Genomic DNA, 6,221 nt, shown 5'->3' on the forward strand with positions numbered 1-6,221 from the left:
GCTGTCAAGTTGGACAGTACATACCATAAACGGGAAACACGAATGAAAGAAGTATAATAATTTATAATTGATTAATGCATGACAAACAATGTTCCGAGTGTCTTATTGAAGAAGGGGGATGTAGTATGCTGTTACGAAGTTAGTTTAGTTACTTGGTCCATGAAGCCACACTTCCCATGATGTCATAGCTCCAATTCAAGTATTTGTTAATATGACAGCTTTTACGGTGAGTTCTACCAAACTTCAATGCACTATTCATGTCCCACTCCAGGTAGGGTGGGGAATACAGCAGATTTGACAAAGTCTAATGTCAAATTTCCCAGTACTGAAGCTAAAACTCCACTATATTCCCACCTCAAAAGGGGGTTTCTGAGGGGAATTAATTTATCAAAATGATTTTTGACCGCCACCATCAAAAGCCCCAGGATGTAGATGGTCAAATCCCCAGTAGGTGTATCGGGATTCTGGGGGTGGGGCTAGCTTAAAAAGTTGATGTAGGTATATTGTGCCATAATATGCCACAGAACTGCAGGTCTGGCACTCTTGCAGCTAATGGTAACCGCACCCGCGGTACTTGCCACTAAACACGAGTGCTGGGGTATAATCTGTGGCGAGGAGGGGTCTCATGCTAGCTGATGCATCATGTGCAAAGTGTTTCCAGCACCGAGACACAGTGGTCGCCTGCTTTCAAGTGCCCAGGCGCCAGTTTCACCATTAATACCTAAACTCCGGCATCGATACTCCAGATTTTTCTTATCAGTCATTCGTTGGCTTCTGTGTGTCCAGGCTCGTGATAAGCACCTCGTACAGGTTTTGCCTCCAATGTTCACCTTCCAGTACCTGACTGGTAAAGTGGACAGTAGTGAGTGCAGGCCTCAAGCTATAACGCGCATGGGCTATAATTCTGAATCTGTGGTTTTAACCCTATAGATACATCATTGTGGGAGCCTGTACCCGTTACTTCCGTCTTGTCCGCGTTGTGGAATAAGTTGCTTTGCGGGTATAGGCGCTGTATCCGCGTAGTGGAGGAAGCCATTAGGCGGGCACCGCACGGGTTTACACCCGTATACAGTCCGCCAAGTGAAATGATCCGCGGGCAGCGTCCATTCCGTATACAGTGCTAGTATCTCCTGTGCGGGGTCCCTTTATATATCCCTTTATTGCTGAATTCCCTACAAAGAGACTTGCAATGTATCTAAACTTTGATTTGTATTGTATATGTCAAGGATTTGGCACAAAATTTATCTGAATTGTCGTTATTAAATTTTTTGTCACTAACTTACCATCACAGCGATTTCTTACTGACTAACACTGACTCGTATTCATTTCTTCTTTTTTCCCCTTTGTGATAAGCCCATCTACTCATGTCTGGATTTTTTTTTTTGCAAGAATTTTAATAATTATATCTGTGAATTATAATGCAGTAAAAACAAGTAAATAATAAATAAGTGGAGTAACATCCAGAATTAAATTATGTAAACTTTTAGGTTCACAAGTGCACATGTACAATAGCAGCAATGGACAATTGGACAATGAATGGACAATACACAAAAGGACAGGACAATTAAAGGCTATTCAATATCTGAGAGCCTAAGTATATACCCAGTATATGTATTAAGCTTGTTTTCAAAAAATACTACACTCATTCTCAAAATTGTCCTTAAATTCAAACTCAGACTGCTTAAGCTGTGCAGTTTGCTTTCAATTATAAAATGCACTATCCACAGAAATATATACTCCCTGATTTAATGCTAATAACAAAAATCAACACTCTTCAGGGTTATAAACTAAAAGTTAAAGTTTTGGTGCATAATTATTATGTAGCTTCTACTACCAAGTTTTATTAAAATTATAGCAGCAATTTCTTGGTTGCCAGTTTTGTTTTAACTCACATGCACAGCTTGGCTATTTTGGCATGGATCCCATCACTCATAATCACCAGTGTTGGGAGTAACGCGCTACTTATGTAACACGTTACGTAATATTATTACTTTTGTGGTAACAAAGTAATATAACGAAATACGCTATAAAAACAGGTAATATAACTCAAGTTACTTTACTTACAAATGTAACGCGTTACCTAAGTAATATAGTTACTGTAACGAATCTAAAATTACGTAATATTATTACTAAAAGTAACGAAGTTACTAATCTCGTGAGTAACGCCTTGCCATAACGAAGTAATGAAGCCTACTAAGTGAGGCTTATTCACCAGCTATTTACTTATATCAAGACTTGCACATTGTCCAACAACGCAATCATGTCACGTGATAAGGTGGTAGTTTCACACGTGACAGCTTAAGGCATGGACACAAAGTAATATAATATGTAATATTATTACAGTTACTTTATTTTATGGGTAATATGTAACTGTAACTAAATAGTTCAACTGCAAGTAATATGTAACATGTAACTAGTTACTTTTATAAAGTAACTTGCCCAACACTGATAATCACTACATTACATGTGCTCTATTCAAGATCCAACAATTGTTTACAGGCAGAATGGAAAGTCAAGCTTGACATCAAAAAAGAACTTGCAGTTGACTTATTGCTATAATCCATTTATTACTGTTACCAAAAATTTACCTAATCACTAAGCATAAAAGTATAAGAATGAACCATTTAGCTCACTTTTGGGTAAATATTTCCTGACCTCATTAAGGAGGTGAATGCATTAAAAAGGTTATTTTGTGCACAAATAATGCAGTCAGTTTAGTCAGGCGACCTTATTATACAGTGCAGTGATCTGGTTAATCAAGTTTCACTGTATTGTTGAATAGCAAATCACAAATGCAGTAAAATACCTGTATTAAAGCAAAGAAAATGAAACTTAATTGGTGTATGATTTTGTCTCATGATACACACACTGTCTTTGTGCCAATATTGAAGAAATTTGAAAAGAGTGAGTTACATTTTAATTCCTCTGATAATTTGACATAGAATTACCCAAAATATTAGGTTAATATCCTAACTTGCCTAATGCTGAAAGTAGTTAGGCAAATTTGTGGATTTTTACGTACAAGCATGAAAGTTGGTAGGATTATAGAACTTCACCTAGTAAGTGTTTATAGAAGTGGAGCCTCCTCCAACTTTGACCTTTTGTGACCTTTACACTATGAAAAAAGAGGGATATAAGATGGTATTTCCAGTGGTTATTGAATACAATAAAGCTTGATATAACCTGTAGTATACTAACAATCACATGTAAGGCTTTAGTTAATGTGTTAAACATGGGAAGCAGTAAAACCCGGAATAACGGAACAGCGGAATAACGGAATAAGCGAAAATTACATTCTTAATATTTTACTACTATATATACAGTCTATAGCATTTATACAATACTCACCTCGTAGCAATTCCACAGAGAATCACTAAGGCAATCCTCAGGGCGATCTTTAAATAGAACTAGCACAAAACTAACCACTCTAGAATAATCTAACTAAGCTAAAATACTTTCTAATACACTTTACTACAAAATCGCTACAACACTATAAGTTCTTTCTGCTACAGCTATTATTATTATTATTTACCTATACTGTACAACTTCAGAAATGAAGAAAAATGTACAGACAAATCACAAAAAAATAATAATAATAATTCAATACAATAAGTAAATTATAATTTAATTATAGATTTAAATACTTCAAGTGAATTAGAGTCTTTAGCTAGGTTAGGTAAATCATTCCAAAGTGAAATTGTTGCTGGAAAAAATGAGGACTGATATGAGGTCTTTGATGCTTGCAATGATAGGAGATTAAAAGGATGATAATTTCTTGTACTGGAATATGTTGCAAAGTTAGTATACAAATCAAATGGGATATCAATTTCATTGTGGATAATTTTGTACATCATGGATAATCTTAATTTTAATCGTCTGCTTTCAAGTGATTCCCAGTCCAGCTGGTCCATAAGGTTAGTTACGCTAACAGTAGGGTCACGTGTGTATGTATTGGTCACAAACCGGGCTGCTCTTCGTTGTAGCTACTTATACCAGCCATCACACACGAGTAACTGCCCGAATTTATTAGTGACAACATTCCATCCTAAGAAATCTTCTCTGAAATAATCTACTTTGGCTAACCTGCTAGTTATCCATCGCCAAACAAGCTTAATGTAAATTCAAAAGGTTAAGTGCTGTATTTAGCTGACATCACTTTGTGCAGCTTGATTCTAATAAATTCGGGCAGTTACTCGTGTGTGATGGCTGGTATAAGTAGCTGTAGCAGAAAGAACTTATAGTGTTGTAGCGATTTTGTAGTAAAGTGTATTAGAAAGTATTTTAGCTTAGTTAGATTATTCTAGAGTGGTTAGTTTTGTGCTAGTTCTATTTAAAGATCGCCCTGAGGATCGCCTTAGTGATTCTCTGTGGAATTGCTACGAGGTGAGTATTGTATAAATGCTATAGACTGTATATATAGTAGTAAAATATTAAGAATGTAATTTTCGCTTATTCCGTTATTCCGCTGTTCCGTTATTCCGTATTCCGGGTTTTACTGCTTCCCGTTAAACATACTGAAACCATATATGTGATGGTATAGTGTGGGCATTATACTTGATATAAGCTATTTTAGGTATTGTGGTAAATAAACTGAAACCATATATGTAATAGTATAGTATGCATTATCAAGGCTCAGGTTCACCAACACCGGCGTGAGGCTTCTAAGAAACGGGCTCTTGAGATCAGAAATGGTCTCTCTTCACAGCTTCAAAGAGCTATTGATCTGAATAGTGAACCTGGAGCCTCTTCTTGGCTTCTGGCTTTACCACTGCAAGACCAGGGTTACCATCTGACAAAGCAGGAGTTCTGGGATGCTCTTCACCTGCGTTATGGATGGACTTTACTGAATACTCCTAGCCACTGTGTGTGTGGCTCGCCTTTCACTGCTGATCATGCAATGATCTGTCGACATGGTGGTTTGACCTTTGTTCGCCACAATGACCTGCGTGATACAACTGCTGAATTACTTTCAAATGTTTGTACTAATGTTGCAATTGAGCCACCACTTCAATCCCTGAGTGGCGAAGAACTTACCCCTCGATCAGCTAACTGCCAAGATGATGCCAGGGCTGACATTCATGCACGCGGATTTTGGGGGCGGCGGCAAAGTGCCTTTTTTCGATGTAAGGGTTTTTCACCCAAACGCACAAAGCTACCGCAATGTTTCGATACCATCTGTGTATAGGCGTCATGAGATGCAGAAGAAGAAGAGGGAGTATGGTGACCGTGTCCGTGAGGTGGAGTTTGCATCTTTTACTCCATTGGTGTTTGCCACAACTGGGGGCATGGGGAAGGAAGCCATCACATTTTATCGCCGGCTTGCTGAGCTCCTTTCCAAACGTAGTGCTTTCTCGTACAGTAGTACTTTGGCGTGGATTCGCTGTACCCTGTCTTTCTCCCTGTTGAGGTCAGCGACGATGTGCATCCGTGAAAGCCGCTCCATCTCGTTTAGATCACCAGATGCTTCCCCGGAAATGGGCCTAACAAATGGCCCTAGGGACTTTTAGATGTCCCGCTTTTCAGTTCTTGTCCAGCACGTTTGCCTCTTGTGCTGGGGGTGGTAGGAAAGGGCATTACATCTAGCCCGGGAAAAAAAAAAATTAAAAAAAAAAAAAAAATGCATTATACTAAAGTATAACATGAGTATAATACAGGGCTTATATTAAAGCTTATTTGTATTCAATAAGCCACTGGAATACCATCTTATATCCCACCTTTTTCACAGTGTTACACATTAATTAATTATTAAAATTAATATAACATTTAGAAATTTTAAACAATTGTGGTCAATATGGGTATCAAATGAAAGGGCACACTACAAGGAGTAATGTTACAGTTAAACCCAAGTCTGTATGCCTTTCTGTTCTAAAGTTATGGCTATTTCTCCATGTTCAATTATCACAGTGAACAAAAACTGCATATATAAAAACACTATAATACTGCACCACAAGTGTTTCTAGATGCTGATGATCTCATAGAAAGCTAGTTATCATTGCAATCTCCACCACACTGGCACAGAACAGTACATTTTAGAGCTGCCTTTTTGCACTTGGCTTGCACTGTCCTCTGCACGTGCACCCTTCCTTGCATCCACAACTCAGTATATAGCTCCCTGGATGAACTGCTGGCTTCCGGTAAAGTTGTCCATAATGACTTCCATGTTATCTGGATCGGTCCATCCCAACTGCTCTGGTGAAGGTAAGTTTTGTGAAACATTCAAC

Source organism: Dysidea avara, chromosome 9 (genome assembly GCF_963678975.1).
Source record: "Dysidea avara chromosome 9, odDysAvar1.4, whole genome shotgun sequence".
NCBI lineage: Eukaryota > Metazoa > Porifera > Demospongiae > Dictyoceratida > Dysideidae > Dysidea > Dysidea avara.